The 21,414-nt window shown below is 46.9% G+C and overlaps 1 protein-coding gene across 7 annotated transcripts in view; it reads right to left on the bottom strand.

Moving 5' to 3' along the window:
* HIVEP3 (HIVEP zinc finger 3) overlaps positions 1-14,775 on the bottom strand; it is a 274,785-nt gene extending 260,010 nt beyond the window's left edge. For 4 of the 7 annotated variants that reach the window (XM_069803393.1, XM_069803398.1, XM_069803392.1 and 1 more), the window contains exon 1: positions 13,393-13,972. The gene's annotated coding sequence lies outside the window, so the exon portion shown is untranslated. Of the gene's footprint in view, positions 1-13,392; positions 13,979-14,649 lie in introns of those variants that run through there. The other 3 variants (XM_069803395.1, XM_069803400.1, XM_069803401.1) reach the window with 3 other exon arrangements.
* Between the last annotated feature and the right edge of the window lie 6,639 nt (positions 14,776-21,414).

The raw sequence follows: 21,414 nt of genomic DNA, 5'->3' as shown, positions 1-21,414 counted from the left end.
ATCATGGTGGCACAGCTTACTTTTTCAGCGCTCACCTCTTCTGGAGAGGGTGCCAGGGCTGCCACCTGGCCCACCTCTCACAAGCTTTGCAGCCCTGATGAAGCATTGAGTTTTGTTTAGCTTCAAAAAAAAAAAAAAAATTATGGGGTCAACAACAGGCATCCCAGAGAAACAGTGTGATGCTGTGACTCATACTAGGACCTGGAGGCACATCATGGCACCACCCCATGCAGAAGGAATTTTTTTGAGAGTATGATGCACAGCTCTGTTGCAGCATCAGCAGTTTTGGCATAAAGTTGCATTTGGGCTGCAAACAGCCTTCAGCAAAGCTGTCAGCAAGAGAAGGAAGGAGAGGGGGGATGTATCCTGCCAGGGTGCCTGGGGTACAGACACACAGGTGTTTTCAGCCCAGGCTGCCCAGCAGCTCTCTGGAACACCCTGCTGTTGCTCCTGGTACAGACCACACAACTCTGCAGGTTTTAATATCGAGAAAAAGGAGTTTAAGCTGACACTGGAAATATTCCCTTCACATTTACTGCTCTGCACAGATTTTTGCAATCGGTGCCCAGGCAGGTACAAGCCCTCAGCTCCACATCTCACACGTTTCTTTTGAAAAAACACACACACACTTCTCCACACATACGCTCTGGGCATACACAGATAACAATTCTCAGCTTTCTAAGAAGTCTGAAAGAAACCCTGAGCTGCTAAGTCCCCAAACGAACGAGGCTAAGGAGTTTCAGCAAGTCGCTGAGAGCTGAAAAGGCTCATTAATCCTTACCCAAATCTACCAACGTTACAAATCCTTTGCTGCTACAGACACCGTATATTTTATCACCCTCCTCAGCATACTGTATTCACCAATTCACCCCATTAAGTAACACAGATCTTTTCTTTGCTGGGGAGCTTCAAGCCTCCTTCCCTACACACTACTCATTTCCACAATGACAATAACTTGCCTAATGCCTGTCCACACCACATGGGGCTGGGATGCCGCATCCACCACCGGCAGCTCTCACATGGCAGTGCAACCCGCAGGATGCCAACACTGGCCTTGAATCAGGAAAACATTTAGGAACATGATTAAGTACAACATTATCCAGGATGGCAATTAAACACAAGCTTACAGGCAAGCACATGCTTAAACGCTGTCCTGGATGGCGATGCTTTCGGAAATCAGGGCCCCTTCCAAGGAAGATGCAGTTGCTGGGTGCATCAACACCGACTTGTTTGTACCACTACAGTTTGCATATGTGTGAACAAACTGGGGAGAAAGGAAAACTGGAAGCCTCTCACCTCGACTGCCTACATCAGGCTACAACCCCATATAGTCTGAATTATTCTCCACATCCCATTATGGTTGGCACAGAATTGAACAACACTTGTCATATACCTGGTCCATCTGCATTTGTTCCCAGGTTCAGGGTCCTGCCTGGCAGCACGACAGTGCCCAGCAAAGCAAAGGGGGGACGTAGGGGCTGCCAGAAGCCCGGGGGTGACACACACCAAGCGCCACACTGTCTGTATTAAATCCATTTAATTCTTGCTTTAGCACTGTTTGGTGGCTATTCCCATCTCCAGCTGTGAACAGCAGTGGAACAAACAGCTTATTTCTGTTTTATCTCTAGGATGCAGTGACAAGAAAGGTCCAAGCCCAGGGTGTCCTGCAGACCCCTCTGCCCAGGCTCTGTCCATTTGCATCCTCAGGTTTCTGTTACACGTTGCACAGTGGGGCTCCGCAACTGGGGTAGCAGCATGTGTGCCAGACCTAGTAACTGTGAGAGGGGACTGGAAACATGTCAGGGGGAAGAAAAAAAGCTCTTTCCCTTGTTTTTTCTATTAGTATTGGCTTTAGGAAATATTTTCTTTCGTATTTCTGTCAATAGCACAGATTTCAGGACTGGTACCCTTGAGAGTAAGCTGCTGCTATAGGGGTAACCTGCACCAGCTTCTTTATTTTTGCTCTGAGCTTCCAGTCAGAGGCACGCAGAGCTCAGAGCACTCTGGAGCTTGCAGCAAACCGAGGGTAAAAAAAGGTAAAAACACCTAAGATGAGTAAAAAAAGTCATTGCACCAAGTTGTCACTAGCAAGGAAACAGGCACTTTGTGGGTTTCCACAGGAGGGAACAAATGCACCAGTCCAGCTCCAAAACCAGTGTGCTCACTCCTGCCCAGCTCTGCAGCAAGAGGAGAAAGCCCAACAGCGACCAGCATGCCACATCTCACCTGAGCAGACACGGGCACCAACATTGTAGGTGCAAAGATGCATGGCTTTGCAGGATGGCTACAGAAGCAAACCCAGTCCTAGTCACCAGGTTATAGGTAGGGGAAGTCAGTCAGAAAGAAAAGAAAATCAGATTTAAAAGGCTGCTCTGCTCTCTGCCCTGATTCAGCTGCGGTTTACCCAGCTGTGATGTGTTTACATTTCTAGCAAACTTAATCCTGAACTCCTTGGGCCAGATATTCTAAGAAAGGAAAGGAACTTTATTAATTATGTACTGGAGAGCTGCACCAATGGTGAGCTGCTCAAGGATCCAGGCTTGGACTGAAATCTCCAGTACTGTGTAACCCCCAGGAATTTCTGGATGTATTTTATATTGTTTTTTGTTAATTTACTTTGTAAAAAAAAAATAGGTGTTTTGTAAAATCCCAGATTTTTCCACTAGATATTCTCACAGATACCAAGGTAGCATTCAGGCTTCTTGCTCTAAATATGAATGACACTATCTACAAGAGAATTCAGAGCTTGGCAGGCTGAAAGCAAGCAATTCACCTTCAAGCAAGCACTCACCTACTATTTCTATGAATAATAAATACATTAATTTATTAAGTGAATAAAAGGCAGGAGACCAGAACTTATTAGCAGCTGCACTGTGAATAACCTGCGTTAGGAATCTAACACCCGAGCCTGAAAAAACAGCCATGTATCTCAAAACGAAACTGAAACTTTTTCTTAGTTTTCTAAAGTTTCTTGCAAGTTAAAACAGTTTTCATATGTGAAAGTCCTAAAATCCTGTCTCCTTGTAAAGTCAGAGATCTGTGTGCATCTGTTTTACCGATACGTAGGACAGATTGAAAAGCAGATATTGCACATGGCAGAGGCCATGAGGCCGACGGGTGGAGATACCAGCTTTGCTCCAAGTTAGTCTTTCCTATGAACTGTCACATTTTCATCTCCAATTTATTTAGGTCTGTTCCAATACTACATTATACACAGTAACAGAGAAGAGAGCTTAAGGTTAACACTACTTTGCATGCACCACCACAAAAACCCACCTGTTTTCATACAAACTCTCTTTGCCACGGTGCTCACGATACAGAAAATTTCATCCCGCATGGCCAAAGCAGCAAGGGCACAAGTGGGATTGGAGCAATGTCATAGCCCAACCTGCCGAAAGGCTGGTTCGCTGCCCCAGGGACTGCAGCTCAGGTCAAGGGGGAGCGGAAACTACCCGGGTGTACAAATCGCATCCGAGAGTTCAGCAGGAGGGAAGCGCGTCGGCTCCTTTTCTCAGCTAAGGAGTTCAAGCGGAAAATTTCCCTGACAGTGTCTTCTTATGGTTCTAGTGTTATTATCAGTGTATCTGCTAAAGAAAATATTCCTGGGGCTGCTGCTCCTTCAGCTTTCAGAAGAGCTTCGGTGCCACTCTGCTTTAAGGGAAAACAAGTAACTCAGCCTTTCAGGGCTGACTGGTGTGGAAGTGAAACTCCATCTAATTTAATTTAGGAAAAAAACAAAAGCCCCCAACTCTTCAAGCCTGAATTACTTACGATTTTCCTTTGCAAAATGAAGGAAGAATTAGACCCTACATTAACACCATGAGGATGTGGTAGTGAGGAGCAGGCAGTAAGTAAAGAATGTCCAAATTAACCTAAGTCACAGTCTGGACTCATTCCTCTGTTTATGTACATTTTTAAAGAGGTTTAATTAAGCTACCACATCTGAAGATGGGATTTTCAAAGCTATATAAGCAATTTATAAGAATCCAGACTGCAAAGGGCAGTTGGGGTGCTCACGATTCTTTGAAAATCCTCAACCGGTGTAATAGAATTCATTTTTTCCTGCAAATTAGATACATATTTAGCCAAAATAACCTGGGGCCATGTACAGAACTTACACATGATCATAGCCTAAGCATAAGGGCAGAGTTAAGGTTACAGATTCAGATTTTATTGCCATGTTCACATGTCAAAGCGTCAAACATCCAAAGTGTAAAAATCACAAGGCAGACAAAATCAGGGCATCTTCCAGTCAGGAGTGGTTGGGCAGAGTCACCCAGTGGTGACCAGAGTACCTGTGAAATCAATCAAATAATCAACCAAATCTGAGACTGGCCAAATTCTTTCAGTAAAGCTTTAGATCTGTTTAAGGTATTTAAGATAATCTAAGTCCTTATATTGGCACAAGCTGTTTAAAATGATCTAAGGCTTTAGATTGGTTTAAGCTGCTTATGCAGCTTTAAGGTTTTAAAAAGGTTTAGACTGCTAAAAAACATTCCCCAAAAAGCAAGTGGGGTTGCTTGTTGGGAGCTGGTTGTACCATTTCATGGATCTTAGTATGGTGCAAATGCAGAAGTACGTATGCAGGAGTGAAATATTTTGTTAGCAACACTTAAAGTCAAAGTCAGTCAGTACCACGTCTATAAATACTGAGTTTACAGATGATTTCTATTGGCATAAGTTTGAAAGGAGCAGCATGCCATAGTTAAAGCACCAAGAACTCTGTCTTCTTTAAAAAAAAAAGGGGGGGGGGGGGAAGGTACCATAGGCAATTACACAAAAACTTAATGCAACAATTTCAGCCTGTTAAGAAAAAGTAGACAATATATAAACCCTACAAATTCAGCTTTCCTCTCCTCCTTTCTACTACTCTTATTTCCAGCTTTGTATCACCAAAATACAGTATCCCTTGTCATGCTCTTCTTAGGATTACACCTATTTGCAAGCCCACAGATGTCTCTGGGGATGTGAAATACAAGGTGCCCATGTGGTGCTGGAAAAGCTCAATAACAAGACCCCATTAGCCACACAGATACTTGCCTCGAACAATAATTCTGTATTGCAGGGTATGCTGGAACACACAAGAGCCAAGAAGGCTCTTCCAGGAGGCCAGGATGGGTTCCACTCTCATCTGCATCTTTGCAGCACAAAATTCTCCCCACTCAAGCAAATTTTTTTCAAGGAGGACACTCAAGCCCCAAGCTTCAAGTTAACTACCTATCTCGCTGAGGTGCACAGCTCTTAGCTGCAAGGAGCGCTTTTATTTTCTTAATTCCTCCTCAGCAGGTCCAGCTGGGCTAAAACATCCCCAAAGCTCCCTTCTCCATGAGATGCACGCTCCAGGTCTTGCTCCAACACTGCACCCTGGGCTCTGCAATTGCTAGCCCAGTGAGACCTTTTACTAGCCCCAGCTCTGCAGTGTCACCCTGCCAGCAGGGCATGGGAAGGCTGCAGGGGCAAAGTCTGCCCCAGACTTTGGGTTCTGCCCCAGACCTCAGGTTCAGTCCCACCCAGCCTGTGAGATGAGGAGCCCAGTGCAAAGCTCAGCCCCAACGCCTGGAGCACAGCACTCAGCTGCAAGGATGGAGTCACCACCCGTCCCTTGGGGAGCTTAATTTCCTTCCTGAAACACTGTCTGGAAAATCAGGGCAACTCTCCTGCTTGAGGGCACACCTTTTATAAACACATTGCAAAAACACATCTAGTCTCCTTTAGCAAGTTAGATCACCGCAATTTTTAGTTTCCCTTTCTGCCCTATGGAGGGGACGGTCCCATCCCTCCATACCATCTAGATGCAGAAAATGCAGTTAGACTGGGACAAAGAGCCATTTTTTTAAGCCACTTGAGCACAGCACTGTGGTACACAGCCACACTCTGCTCTCATTTACACAAACATAAAGGCAGAGCATCTGGCCATGTGTCAAAAGTCTTTAATTACATGATCGAGCTTATCTTAAATATCTATTTATTGAAAGTTGTAAATAACACAAGATTGCATTCTCCCTGATAAACATCAGACAGACAAAGGGAAGTTACAATTACATATTCAACCTAACACTTTCTTATTCCATCTTTTGATTGCTTAACTTTGCAACCTTTATGTGATGTTAATGTAGGCGTCCTCTCCCCCCTCCACCTTTGCAGTCCCCCCTCCACCTTTGCAGTTTGCTCTTGAGTACCAAGTTCTTTTTATGGTTATTCAGTCATGGAGAACCAAATAAGGGGTTTTTTTTTCCATAATGAAGATTTTTATCCTAATATGCATTTTTGACTTGGGACTACGCTTCTTCAGACAGCATCAGTCCCTGAGCAGCTTTTGCAATGGCAAATGCTGAGCAAAATCCAAATGACTGAGAAAAAAAATACACAAACACTGACAGAAATAGCAACAGAAGCAACAGAAACCTGTTATGTACAGTTAGCTGAGAAAATTAGCCTCTTGATTTTCAATTTACCCAACCTTTTCCACTGTAAGGAACAACAGAGTGCTCAGGGACAGGTTCATGCCTCAAAAGTGTACACAGCATCCCAAAACAAAGTGCAGAATAACTACGGATACAGACTAATTTCAGCTTCCTTAGAGTCCTCCCTATCTGAGGATTATCATATGATTTGCAAAATCTTCATAAGCAATAACATCACACCAGGAGACAGCATTGGGAAATGCAAGGCAACGCCAGAACCGATGAGCTGATTTACCCAGGAGAGAACATGCCCCCATTGCACTCCAAAATTTGAATGGCAAAAGGAATACAGGTCCTGCCAGCTGCAGGCATACAAATCACAGAGCTGTTGTATAGCTTTATCATACCTTGTCGCATTCCTGCATTCATCGATAAGCCAAATTCCAGCTAAACTAGCTATTCTGGGAGTTTGTTTACCTTCCTGGTTTTCCCCGTGCAAGTTTTCCAGAACACTTTTGAGTTCTGGTGTTATTTACATTCCTGCAATGCCTTGTTATTTGTATTATCGATCCCTGCCAGCTGACGAAGGGGTGTTGAAATTGGAGCATGGAAATATAGTAAGGGGTGAAACAAGCATGGAGCTCTTCCCCGCAGCATCCCCATGATCATGGCCCAGCCTTCTGCTTCATGGCCCATGGTCAACCAAGCACACTGCCCACGCTGGACTGCCCAAGTTCACTGTCTTTGCACAATTCACTGAAGGGAATCTCCTTTCTGATTTTATCATTTACTCTGTATGACGGAACACCCTGAAATCTCCACCAAGACCAGGGTTCCACAAAGCTGGACCCTATACAAACAGCAAGAGCACCTTCCTGCTCAACAGCACGCCAGCTACACCCATGCCACACAAATACCTGTAGCACTGGCATTTCCTGAGATGCCAACAAGAAATTGAAGTCAAGGAACAAATTTTTTGCCCTACAGGGTGATACATCTCTGTAAAAACAGAAACAAGGAGTCTTTCTTCTCTTAAACTGCCTGTAGTGTAGGGAAATACAAGAGACCTTCGGTAGCATCAACCCAACCATCAACCATCCCCCTGCACTGGGAGAGCACATACAGGCACCTCGTTTCACAGATGGAGGAAGACAAATAATTTCATATGCTATGCAGTTTAGAAGACAACATTCAACAGCACTTTTGCTTCCAGGTCCCCATGGCTTCACAAGGGGAAACTAAATCCCATAGATGCTTAATCCACAACATAGTTGAGGAGTAAAATAATATAATTTCTGCCCCAACTGAGAAGCACATCTTTTGCTCTCACTATAAACCAAACCAGGTATATAGTCAGCACTCCAAAAAAACAACTTACTTGGTTCTAACAGCAATATCTTCCATTCGTTACCTTATTTACTTATTTTAAGTCTGTGGTTCATGCTCTGCTGACTGCCCCCATGCACCTTGCAGCCCATGAGCCACACACACACTAGCACACGTTCTCATCGCTGTTGAAGCTGGCCCAAGATCAGTTTTCATCCCCTGTAGTGGGTGGTCTGACCCACACAGCCACCTTACTCACTGCTTTCTCTTGGCATGGCAACACATCTTGTTTGGAGACATGAAGCCACTCTAAATATTTTCTTTCAATCTGCCATGGGTGCACAGTACGTCCTTCACTTGCCAGGTAGAAGATTTTTTTTCCACTGCATAAAATTACTGTCCAATGAATTAATCAAATTTATAATCAAATGCAACTATCAGTAAGGTAGATGTTGCCTGCGCTTGCTAGAGACATCCCTGCTGCACAGGGTCATCTGGAGAATTCATTTCTAGCAACAGATTCACTGCAGCGAAGAGTTTTCAGAAGAAACCTGGCCAAACTGCTTCTGAACAGCCATTAAAAACAAAACAACCTGTTTGGCTCAGCAATTTTCACTCTCCCATAAAATTCACTATGATGCCAGGATGAAAAAAAAAAAAATTTAAAAATATGAGGTAAAGCAACGAAGAACAGGGTGAATGGGAACATGCCTGCAATATACTAGATTGCAATGACTTTGACAACCAACACAGAATGAGGTAAAGGCCTTAAGGAGAGAGATGAGGGATGATAAATTTCTTTTCATGGACTAAAACACACAGGCAAAGGGGAACTGGCTGGCAAGGATTGGAAATGCCTTTGAAACACAGATGACATAGGATGGATGTGGGTTAGAGGGACCAGGACTGGGGCACAATGGGATGATGCTTGCGCAGCTGAGCTGGTCCCAGGAGTCTGCTCTTTTGCACAGGAGCATTTATTTAAAAGACCATATGATCTCCAATCACACCTCTATCAATTTTTCCTTTGGTTATTTCAAACATACTAGACCTTTTGATTTCAAATCCATCATTTAGCCGTAACACCCACCGGGTTATACAAAATATGCTTAAACTCTAAAGGCAAATAAAAAAGGGGGGTTAGAAGTTTTGTTTGTAGCACAGGTGTATTTTGAAGGACTCCGAGATCATCCCTGACATCATCATGAGCAGCACTTGCCTTTCTCACTCACACTTTAACAGAATGATAAACTCTACGGTGACTTATTTTCAGCAGATCACTTGTTACATCAGGGTTTACTCATTTCTTTTTGCTGGCAGCCCCCAAACCAGGGCCGTGAGTCAGCAGCAGCCCTGGGCCCTTCCTCCAGAGACACAGGAGACGGTCCAGCCACCTGCGGTTGTCTCCTCCACCGGATTTTATTGACCAAGCTCCTTTCAAAGATGGCACACGGGAGGGGAAGCAAGCAAGAGACAATCTCTCCACTGCACTGAAAATCTGGGCTGTTTGAGGGGCAGACAACCCATCTGAAGGTCTCGAGTCCCATGGGATTCCCATGTAGGGAGCTTGCAAGTAGCCCTGGAGCAGCAGGGCTGTGAGATCCTCCTCTCCCAGCTGCAGGGAGAGGCAGATCAGCTAGGACCATTAGGGTCAGGGTCATTAGGCCATCCTGGGTCACAACAACCCATCCAGACCAGCCCCAGGCTGGGACCAGCAGCAGCTGGGCTCCTCCTGGGGACCATCCCAGGAGCTATTTCTGGGCCTCCCCCTCCCTCTGATCCCAGGGGATGCCAGCAGCATCCCATGTCCCTCAGCCATGAGGGCTTTCACATGCGGCCCCCTGAGAGCCCAAGCTGGCCACGCTGCATGCAACGTGCCTCTTTAAATTATTCAACTCATTGTTAACAGCAGCCGGTTGCGGCATTCACCTCCAAATGGCCCAGACCCCACCAGAGCATCCACGCCCCCAGGAGCTGGGGTTGCTCCTGCTTCTCACAGCAAGGATCATCGGTGCAACTACACACATCTAGCAACAGGGATTATCTATACAGTAAAATATGTTCCCCCATGCATTTCCCTACAGCACCGGTGTCTGCCCAGCAAATAATTATCTAAAAAAAAAAAGCGAGCCCTGCTGTCTGCAGTTGGAGCTTAGAGTCAAAACTTGTTACTTGTATTTTGAATCTGCCTGGGACTCACACTGAGATCTTGGCCAAATGGCTCCCCCTTCCTCCTCCCCATTTCCCACACAAAAGAAAAAGTAAGAGGCAGAAAGGTTAAACGGGAACAAAAAAGGCCATGCTGCTTCCCCCCCACCCCGCACCTCAGTTAACCACCAAGACCAGAGCTGAGCAAATCCATGACTTACGTAGCTGCTATGTTTCCATTCTTGGCATAAAAGTTTCTGAGCTTTTCAAAGAACTAAATGAAGAGATTTGGCCTACGAATTCTGACATCCCTTCTGCAGTAAGGTCAGTATTATGGTTAAATATGGGTAAGCAACAACCAGCCCTCTTAGGTATTTTTGAAGATCCTCTTCAGATAACAATGTACACCCTTAAACAGTCAAATAAATCAGCATGCTAGGATGTACTATTCTTTGATGCATCCATACTAACCCATGTTACACATCTGCCTTAACTGAGCCAGCTTCAGATATTTAACTTTACATGGAGAAAGCAGATATTTTTGAGCCCCAAACAAATCTAGAGTGGTTTTTGCTCCTACCAGCACAAAGCAGAAAGACTCACTTCCAGCTGGTCCAATTAAAAATGATAGGTTTAGGTCAATATTATGTTCCTGCTGTCCTGGCACTGATCCCTTCCCCACCAGCTCCACGTCCTGAACACAGATAGCTGAGATTTCTCATAATTGCTGGACCATCCCAGGGCCAGGTGGAAATCCAGAACTAAAGTGCAACTGAGGAGGAGGCCTTTAAAGCACTCTGAACCTGGGCTCCTCCAGGGGTCCACAAAATTTCTTGGCCCATCAACAGCATTCTCAATTCCCAGCACATACCCCCATATACACAACTCGATTGAACAGGCCAGCCACAATCCTTACCAGAAATGGGCCAAGATGCTGCAGAGCCATTTGAAAGCCACAACCTTGCACGTTATGTATGTTTATAGGAGATTTACAACTGTTTCAAGCAAAATAATGAACAGCACCCTTTGCAAGCACGATACCATCAGATGACCTGGGCTCTGGTGCCTTGGAAAAAACCAGTTTCATTTCCCTTTCTCAGGAGTTGGTGAAAGGTTAAAAGTCAGAGTGATGCAGGGCCACCAACTCCCACCAGTCCCAAGGTATTACAGAGACCTCGTAAAAGAGCAAGTCCTGGCAGGACTCAGATGTCACCATGCCTGCAGAGAAGCACGCTGGCTCTGGTACAGCACGAGACAAAATCTGCTGTGTCCTGCTCAAACTGCTGCGAGGAGGGTTTGGGCTGGGCAATGCACAAAGGGTTTTGTGGCCCCAGAGGCAGCGGAGCAGAAGCCTATTCCCTGTACAGGAGATGATTTGATAGGAAAAACACCACCTTCCCATCCTCCCCCTCCTTAGTTACCACCCGCTTGGGCTTTCTCAGGAGGTTTCTCATCCAAAACATTTCCTACCAGCCTGAGAGGAGCGAGAGCTCGGGACTGGAGACGAGCAGCGAGCTCCCACATGGCACTGCTTTGCAGAAATCCCGCCAAGCAAGCAGGCTGGCAGAAAGGAGAGAGAAATAAAGACCGACCCCCCCATGTTTTGCTGCAGCTGGGAGGATTTGCAATCTCCAAAAGAAGAAGACAAAAAAACCCAAAAAGTAGCATTGAGCATGCTCCTTCATTGGCACGGCGTGAAAACCAGAAAGTCCCATCCCTGCAGGACCACACAGCCCCAGCGCGAGCCGAGCATCACTGGCTCGGCACGAGGGAATGTGAGGTTTGGGGAAACATCCGTTTTCTGCGCATCCCAAAGCATGAGGCAGGGGGTTGCCAGCACCCGACAGCATTTGGATTTGCCATTTCTGGCAGAGCAGGAGGACAGGGGACGCAAGGTGCTCGCAGTCCCGCACCTGGCTAAAACCAGGCTTAGAGGAGTATTCCCCTACTGCTGGCTCCAAAGCATATTTTAATCATATTCGCCTGTATATACCCCATATCAAGCTCCTAATTAAAAATTATTTGCTTTTGGAAGGGGGGGACAGACAAGAGTGCATACTCAGTTTTGATTACTTTTTATCTGTCAGGTTAGATATTCACAAGTTCTCTTTCTAGGAAGCCTCAAGGGGTTGTTTATATAAAATAAGTATTTTATTTCATGTGCTGCTCGCACAATTAATTGGGCTAAACTTTTTGCAGATCCTTTCCTTGACAGTCAGGCAAAAAAACTACAATTAATCTTGCATGCACACAGAGAAAAGAAATATATTGCTCAAACACACTTAAACACACCAAAATATAAATGTAAACTTCCAGACAAAGGGCTAATTTCTGCCCTCAGAGGTTCATATGGCTGAAGGAGCTGGATGATCCCAGCGAGGGCTGGATTTGGCCCTTGGAGAGGCCACTGCAGTCCCTGCTGCAAGCCCAGGCTTGCAGCTGTGGGAACACGGCAGAAAACCCGGAACCCAAGTGAGAGCCATGGCCAGGTACTGCATGGGGCTGCCGTACAGCAGCTGCAGATGCCTTCACCTGCCTCTGCCACAGCAGCCCACCAGCATGGGGCAAAACTCAAGCTCCCCAGCAAAGAACAAACCTCTGAGGGTAATATCCCAGCGCTGCCCAAATGCTAGCCCCAAGCGTGCGCAAATAAAATTAGGCAGGGTGAAAAAGAAAAAACCAGTGCCCAGGCTTTGTACAGGCAAAAGGGGATTCAGCCATAGGCAGGGATCTAGCTGTTAAAATGAAGGTAGGAATAAATTTTTTTTTAATATGTTTATACATGCTGTAGCATCAGGTAACAGCTGCTTCCACTCCGCAGCGAGTATAAATGCAGGATGGGAAGCAGAGCAGGGCCTCGGCACTGGCACCCGGCATCGCCCCAGGAGGACAAGGCTCCCCACAGAGCAACATGTCCATTTTTCCACCGACGCAGCGGCCAGGGTGCCCGGCGGAGGCGCGTGCCCCTCTGCACGCCTGTGTTGATCTTGCATGTTGCTAACACATGCGGTGTTCACCTCCCACCGCCCCCCAGCCCTGCCTCCCACCAGCAAGGAAAAAAAAAATAATCTGTGCACATTGGGAGAAAATGAAGTTGCTGTCAAGCGACGGTAAATTCATGCGACAGCCAGGGCTAATTAAGCAGGAGCAAGCAGCAAAGTAGCTGCAAGCGTGGCGGGGACAGGGTTACAGGCTGGCTGTGGGCTGATTGACACCGCTAAGGTTACCTCGGGCTTGGGGAGCTCGCCCATCGCGCCATGCACGGCAGCCAGCGCTGGCCACCCAGGGGATACACACACACGCACATACATATATATATATATATACACACACACATGCACACTCGGTGTGCAGTGGGCGAGCGTCTCGGTGGCAACCTGACACCTTTTGGGAGGCAAAATGGAATCTCGCCGTCCGGTTGTGCACCCGCAGCAAGGGAGGGGGGAGAAAAATATACCATTTGCAAATATGCACGCAGAGAACAAAAAAAAACAACCAAACCCCCGGTGCCTACCTTTGCTGGGTGCCAGCAGGCAGATCCCGGACCGTTTTGGGTCGGTGGCTGTTCCCTTCTTTATGAAATGTTCAGCTCAGCCGGTGCTATTTGCATTCTTTCATTAGCACCTGTTTCAAGTAAGGAAGGAGAAAGCTCATTACGAGATCAGCTTCCTTTCAAAATAAATTATTAAAAAAAAAGAGATGCACGCTGCCAAATAATAATAACGCTAATAAAAAAAAACAAAAAAACCACATGTATATTAAAGCCCAAACTAGGCAGTTTAATAATGGGAGATCTTGTAGGTTGTGAGCATGCTCCAGCCGGAACAAATCCTTCCTCTGTTATTCCTCTGAATAAAAATAAACCACGATCAAGAAACCCAAACGGAAGCTTCCTCCTAGAATCCCTGCTGCTGAAAAATATGTAATAAATTCAGCCCGAAGACGCAGACTCTAATCAGCAGCTGTTTTCTGGATCCAAAGCCAGCCAAAGCCTCTCTTGTCTTTTCCCACTATGAGTCTAGGCCTTTTTGAAAAGGGTTTTAACCTTTTAAAGATACAGTGCACCAATTATCACTTCTGGAGGACTGTCACTCACGGCGCAAATAAATTAATAAAGCAGCAGCAGCAGCACAGTTGGAGCAGGGGGAGGTGTGGTTTGCACTAGCAGGCTTTCTTCGTGAGTATTATTACATATATTTTTTAACAGGATTCCCCCCCCCTTTGGGAGAATAATAATAAACGGAAAACTTGCCACCCAGCTCTTGGATAAATGCATAGTCATTATAAAAACGAACAGCTGCTGGATGCGATTCAGGGAGTTGTACGGTCGCTCCTTATCAGGGTTAAATTTGTTGCAACTGAATTTTAGGTATTAACAGTTTCTGTCCCAGCCGGTGGCGTGAGAGGGTTAATGACATGCAGAGAGGAGCTCTGTCAAGTGCTTCCCATCAAACTAAGGATCAGGCTGCAAAGTTTGAACTGAGCAGTCCTGGCACAGCAATAAAGCATTCTTCCAGGAGTGGGATTTTGGGTTTTTAGCAAACCGAACTAAAGCCCCCAAAAAGCTCAGCCCTCCACTAACAAGCACCGCAAAGCGCCAGCGGCCCCATGCGTGGCACAGCTCCCCGGAGGACAACGCAGAGCCAGCTCTCCCACAGGGGACCGGGGGGTGCTGGGCCCCCCAAAGCAGTGGGTCCCCAGGCCTGGCACCCCACGGCAGCGTCCCCCGGCAGCCTCGCGCCTCTCCTGGTGCCATCGGCGCCCGGCCCACCTGGGTGGCAATTGCATCCTCCTGGTCAGGGAGCAGGGAGCGAGGGGCCATACCCGGGGTGCTGCGGCTCTGCACCCCGCGCTCCTCTCTGGCCAGTCCTCTCTGCAGCCCCCGGCATGCAAACCATCGGGAGCAAGCGGTCCTCCCACCCTCTCCCCCCCAGCCCCCCCTTCCTCCTCCTCCTCTTCAGCAGAAAATCATCATATTTCATGTGTCGCTGCTCCAGCCTCGCCAATTGGCTGGGCACTCGCAGGCGGAAATGTCAGGAGCAGCCCAGCATCGGTGCCTGCCCGTGGCCGCCCGTTCCCCCCGGGACTGCCGGGTCCCCGCTGTTTGCAAACCGCAGCCCGGAGCAGGGGGCACAGGGCTGGCCATCAAAACTGGAAGAAAAGGGGGTTTTGTGGGTTTTGTTTTGTTTTGTTTTTTTCCTGCACGACTTTGGCTCAGCTCCGGAGGGATGCAGGCTGCCAGCAACTTGACCTTGACCCGCACGGTTGCGTTACGCTGCCAGCAAGAAGCATTTTCCGGATGACGGAGACCCAGCACATCTGCTCTGCTCCGCAGAGCCGCCTCCCTCCGTGCTGGGCCACGCCGAGGGGCCGCGCTAACCCACCCCAGCACCAGCTCCATGGGTGCAGCTCTAGTCACACTACAGGTACTGTAGCTGCTCGGAGGGATGATGCCTGACAAATCGATGCTTTCTTTTTTTTGCCCGTTTTCAAAGTCAGTGCATTTGTTTACAGCTTGCCCCCCACACCCAGATGGTGTAAACAAACAAGATGTATCAGCATGCTTCTTTATCATCTTAATAGCTGGGGAGGCTGGGATTTGGAAATAGGGGCTTGCCTGAAGCTAACCAGTGTGGAGCAACAGCTCAAGTAGGAAGACAGCCGAAGACTTATCATCATCTGATCATTTTCCTTCTCAAAGCAGGGGGAAAAAATCAAAAAATCTTCCTGGGAAATGGAGCAATGGAATAGCAGAATGGAATAATCATGATGAAAACTGTCATCTATCTCCCCTGCAAACACCCGACCTAGAAATGAGAGGTGAACACATCCAGTGACACTGAAAAATGTTCTCCTAAGAAGCAACTGAGCCATGCTTTCCTGCTGGGCTCCCTAGCCCAACAGGAGCATAAGGAACAGGGGAAATATGACAGCCAAAAGCTAACTTTTATTTTGTGGCTGCTTACACGAGGATAAAAAAATTGCATTGTCACAAAAAATAAAGAGGATTTGAGTGCGGCATTTATGGTACAAATCAGCTTATGAAACCCGCAGTTCTCTGCTGACTGTGAAAAAACTCAATACTAAATGGGCAATGTATTGGATGGAAGAGTAAAAAGCTCCAAAGCTTCCTTATTTGGCCATCTGATGAGCAGCCTGCAGCCCAAGTCACATCAGCAAGTGGATCCAGCCCAGGGTAGTGTGCTCCTGCAAGGGGAGGTTGGCAGTCACCATTTCCACCATCTACAATGTCCTCTACCTCCCTGTGTCAAGGCAAGTGCTTTGGCACAGCAGAAGCTCATCACCACTGTGTGTCACTGTAGGCATTAAAACAAGTGCAGTAAGAGGGAAGAAAGTGAGATAATCAGGCTATTAAGCAAAAAACCCCACTGTCTCAGTCCAGAGCAACAGGACACAGTTCTTCATGCTGTTCTTCCTCTTCCAGATTTCAAGAGGAAGCCACACAACAAGACGTTTCATGACCTACGCTAGCCTGGACTTTATGGGACAGGTGACCCAAGTCTGTCATGGTAGGTCTGCAAGGTGCCGTGCAGCACGTGCATGAGCACCTGAATGACTTAATGGAGCTATAGAAGTGGTGTCACCACCTTGTCATTGTGCTCCTACCAACACCACCACCCTCACTTGAGCCCAGACCTCCACATGCCACCACACTCTACCACATAGACCTTGAGAAGTGACTTGTCTTCATGGGCCTCACTTTCCACACCCCCAAGACACATGCAAAAATAACTGTGCTAAGAAAGCATGGCAGAGTTTACTGAAGTCTGTCAAGTCAACATCTAAACCCCTAAATGACTGGTAGCAAAATCAGATCAACCATCACCTCGTAACACAGTGCTGGGCAGCCAGTGCTTGAAAGCCTCATGCAAGCAGGAGCACATAGTCCAACCTCCCAAGGAAAACACCATACTGCCCAGAATGAAATCCTGTTTGAACAAGAGACTTTCTTTGGAAAAATGTACAATCAGCTTAAAAATTGCCTGTGGTGGCTATGTATCTCCACTGCTAAACGTGAGCCTCGTCAGCAGGCTGCCTTTAGCTGGCTTCGGTTCCTGATCTGGGGACCTAGTCACTCCTAACTGAGCTACACTGAGCAAAGCCACAGTCTTGGTTTTATTCCCTGTGAAACTTCAATGAGAAGGCCCCAAATGGGCAGGAGTTAGAAGAGATGACCTGTTACCAGTTTTACTCTCCATTTTTGCTCTTTTAGACCATTACCACATTACCCTTATATACATAAGGGAAGGATAAAAGGTGTCAAACAATTCTGCTTTGAGGCTGTTTTGGGTTCGTGTGGCGGGGTTTTGGTAGCGGGGGAGGGGCTGCAGGGGGGTCTCCTGTGAGAAGCTGCTGGAAGCTTCCCCGGCTCCAAGTCGGACCCGCCGCTGGCCCAGGCCGAGCCCCTCAGCGACGGCGGTCGCGCCTCTGGGAGAACAGGTTTAAGAAGGGGAACCTGCGGTGAGTAGTGGGAGTGGAATGTGAGAGGAACCCCTCTGCAGATCCCGAGGCCAGTGAGGAAGGAGGGGAGCCCACGCCGGAGCAGGTGGGTGCCCCCCAAGATGGCCGCCACTCCATGGGAAAGCCCGCGCTGGAGCAGGCTGGGACTGAAGATCGGCCCGCGGAAAGGACCCACGCCGGGGAAGTCTGTGAGGAACTGCAGCCCGCGGAAAGGACTCATGTTAGGGACGTTCGTGAAGGACTGTCTCCCGTGGGAGGGACCCCACGGTGGAGCAGGGGAAGAGCGAGGAGTCCTCCCCTGAGGAGGAAGGAGCGGCAGAGACAAGGTGTGAGGAACCGACCCCGACCCCCGTCCCCTGTTCCCCTGCGCCGCCGGGGGGAGGAGGGGGAGAGAACCGGGAGTGGGGCTGAGGCGGGAAGGAGGGAGGGGTGAGGGGAAGGTGTTCTAAGGTTTGGGTTTACTTCTCATTATCCTTGGTTTGATTTGATTGGCAGTAAGTTAAATTGATTTTGTTTCTTCCCCAAGTTGAGTCCATGTTTTGCCCATGACCATAAGTGGTGAGTGATCCCTTCCTGTCCTTGTCTCAACCCATGAGCTTTTCGTTATATTTTCTCCTCCCCATCCCACCGTGGGGGAGGAGTGTGCGAGCAGCTGCGTGGTGCTTTGTTACCGGCTGGGCTTCAAGCATGACAGAGGCACATTCTTCACTTGCAGTCATTCTAGCTTTCCTCTGACCCCACACAATTTTTAGGAGATCCTTCCAGAAAAACACATACTAGAAGGTGGCACAGAAGTTGCGGCAAGACCACAACCACCTGATTCACCCCTAGAAAAGGAAATCAATAAAATCATCCTGAAATCAATTAGCTAACTAAGTTTTAATCCTTTTCATATGTGCCATGTTGAAGTTGCATCACCTTTTCTCACAGAAAACAGCATGCATACAGCATCCATGCAAGTGCTTTGTACCAATTACCTTAGCACTTTGTTCACCCCCCCCTCCCTTTTTTTAAAGGCTATACAAATTCAACTTTCCTCCAGTATTCTGAAACTTTCCCAGCAGTCAAAAAATTGTTATAAATCAACATTAACAGCAGGGAGAACTCCCTGAATAGCAATGGAAAGACCTGCATTACAAATCATCCACGTCTTCACATGCAGAGCACTGTCTGAAACCTGGGAGACCCCACCCCCGATGGGTGCATTAGTTCACAGCTCCCTATGCAGTGAAGCACACCCTCATTAGAGGCGACACACTCTACAAAACCTGAGCTAATAAGTTCTGCAGGGCTTATTAGTTGGGCTCCATGCTGGAGCTGGTATTGCTGGGAGCTAGCATGACTCCAAAACCATCCTGCTGTGCGGCCAGGGAGGGGACCTGGTTGCAATGAGTGAAAAGAGGGGGCAGGAGTGGTGGAATGGGCCAAAAAAAGTGAAAGCTATTACTTTTTCCACTTTTTTTTTTTTTCAGGCAGGACTTGCTACTAGCACACCCAGCTACTGGCTGTATTTTAGAGGTCAAAGACATTCACTCCATAGCTCATTCCTCCTTCTTTTTCTCCCATGAAAATAATCACTGAAAAAATTAATATAATTTAAAACTTGCTTCAAAACTATTTGACACTACCTTGTGGATACTTTTCTCATGACAATACTAACCCGCTTAACCCTAAGCAAGTAGGCGGGGTAAGACACAGGTACAGGGACCAGCTTAGAGCTTGTCCAAAACTCTGGGAATATTTGCAAAAGGCAGACTGCCCCTTTCCCCCATGCACTGTACAGTGTACATCCATAATGCTGTGTACATACTGTGCACAGTACAGTGCACATCGCTCAGCAGGATGAGTCTGAGCTCCTTACATGGGAATTCATGGTTCTGACATTTAATGGGCATTCTCCTGTGAAAAATGACAGGGGGATGGAAGACCCCATTTTTTTTGCCTTTTTTTTTTTTTAATTACCTATCAAGCCTGCTCAACTAGAAGCAGAAAGTTGCATTTCCTTTTAATTGCTAGCTTCACTAATGCTCTTGGGATCAAAAAGGCAAGGTGTGGGGTTGTTCTGTTTCTCTTCTTGCACTTTTTAACAAGTAACAAAGATACAAAGGCAAAGCTTGGCTTTGGTTTCAAGTCCTTTGCAGCCACTGCCTTCCCGGGACCTAATACAGCAAAACAAATAGGATTCCTGGTGCCACTACATAATGCATTGCATTTGGATTACATACTGTGGTTTAGGAAGATGCAGAAGATAACAGCACATAGAGGGAGAAGGGACGAGTTGTAACCAGGGGAACAGACCACAGGGCTGCGAATGCTGTCAGAGCCCCGAGTGCCTGTGCCTTAACCAAGTGGCTGGATTTTGATCCATCTCCTCTCAGGGCCCACGTTGCTCACTGTAACTGGGGGATTTTGCACAAGAGCAGGGTGGGGAGCAGGATGGAAAGGATAAGATGCTGAGGACCGCCTGGTTGCTGTTCACAGCTGGCTTTTTATCTCAGGGCACTACTGCCTCCCGCATAACCCAGCATCTTGGTCCCAGAATGGGAAGTTCCATGTGCCATTTGACTTCTTCTTGGAACTTATTCAAAAAACCAAAATCTAATTCAACACACACACAAAAAATATGAGAGCATGTGGAGAAGGGGTTTATGGAGTTTGCATGGGGGTGAGAGCCTCTGTATCCCTTTCCCCATCACTAACCCCCTGCCCCGCAGCCGGTCCTAACGGGTGCCCCAGGGTTTGCCAGGAGCTCTGAAAGGGGCTGCGTGAAGAAGCCATGGGTGAGACACTGCATAGAGGAACCTTATGCAGTCTGGGTCATTTTGGGTTGAAGGGTGCACAGTCTATTAAGGGGAAATAAAGATCACTGAGTAAACCTGAGCCTATTTCATTACGAACCTCTCGATATTCGGTGGAGGTGTTTGGTTGGTTGTTTTTTGTTTGTTTTCCTTTCGTCCTGTTCCTACAAGAGGGTGGTAGTTCTCTGCCACAGCAAACTGTATCTCCTGAGAGTATTCACACGTTTGCCTGGGATTCCCATTACATCATCTGTCCTCATTTTAGGATATATATCTCTGAGCTTGTCTGTACACCCAGAATGAACACATTAACTATGACTGATAAAAGAACAAACATGCAAATATTTGGATTATTACTTCTAGCTAGTTCTGTGATCTGAAGTTACCATTCGATACCAAATGATGGGTGAATCCCAAAAGATTCAAGTTTCAGATTAGAAAGCTAGTTGATATTCAGGACAGTTTTTCCTGTCAACTTTTTACTGAGCTCACAACCTAGTACTTTTCAGATCAGACACATTTTGGCCCAATTAACTAAGCAATTGGTATTAAAAAAAATACAACCTGCCATTGTGCTATAAAGAATACCAAAGCACAGAAAGGACAGCCATAAAAGCTCATGAATGAGTAGTCTTGTTCTCTTATTTTTGTTTCTATCACTAAACAGCAATATCTTGCACCTCAGCATCTATCACCCAAAGTGACATTCAGGGACACAGGCATTAACTCCCCATCAGTGTCTGTGAGGTTGCTGCCGGCAGAGCCCCGCAGTAATTGATTCCTCGTCTGCTGTCTCACCACTGACTGCGATGCTTCTCAGGGCAAGTTATGGGGCTCTTTAGCCCTCCCAGTTGCACTAGAGGTTTCAATGACCTCAATTGTTGGGAGTAGAGGGATGAGAGGAACCAGATTCTTCAGAAGAAACTATTTATCTAGGTATAACACTACCAGTGAAATTTGAAGTTTGATGAATCACATCATGATTCAACTTCAGTTCTAGCCTGAATCCTATTAGACAAGAGCTATAAGAGTAGCTAAGCAGTAGGATGGGATTTGCTTATTGTTGGTTGGTTTTTTTTTCCCCTCCCTTTATTTTAAATCATTCCTTGTTCTCATCAAACAGAAAATATTATCTAATTCCTCTACAGCATGTACAGGATTGTGTGTTATCCCTCTACAAGGATCCATATTAAACCAACCACAGACAATAACCTCATACCATTCAGTACAGGAAGCATCATAATCTGCCATGCATT

Source organism: Haliaeetus albicilla, chromosome 16, assembly GCF_947461875.1.
Source record: "Haliaeetus albicilla chromosome 16, bHalAlb1.1, whole genome shotgun sequence".
In the NCBI taxonomy this organism is placed as follows: domain Eukaryota; kingdom Metazoa; phylum Chordata; class Aves; order Accipitriformes; family Accipitridae; genus Haliaeetus; species Haliaeetus albicilla.
Note: the sequence above shows the minus strand (reverse complement) of the source record. Positions and strands in the feature narration are given on the sequence as shown.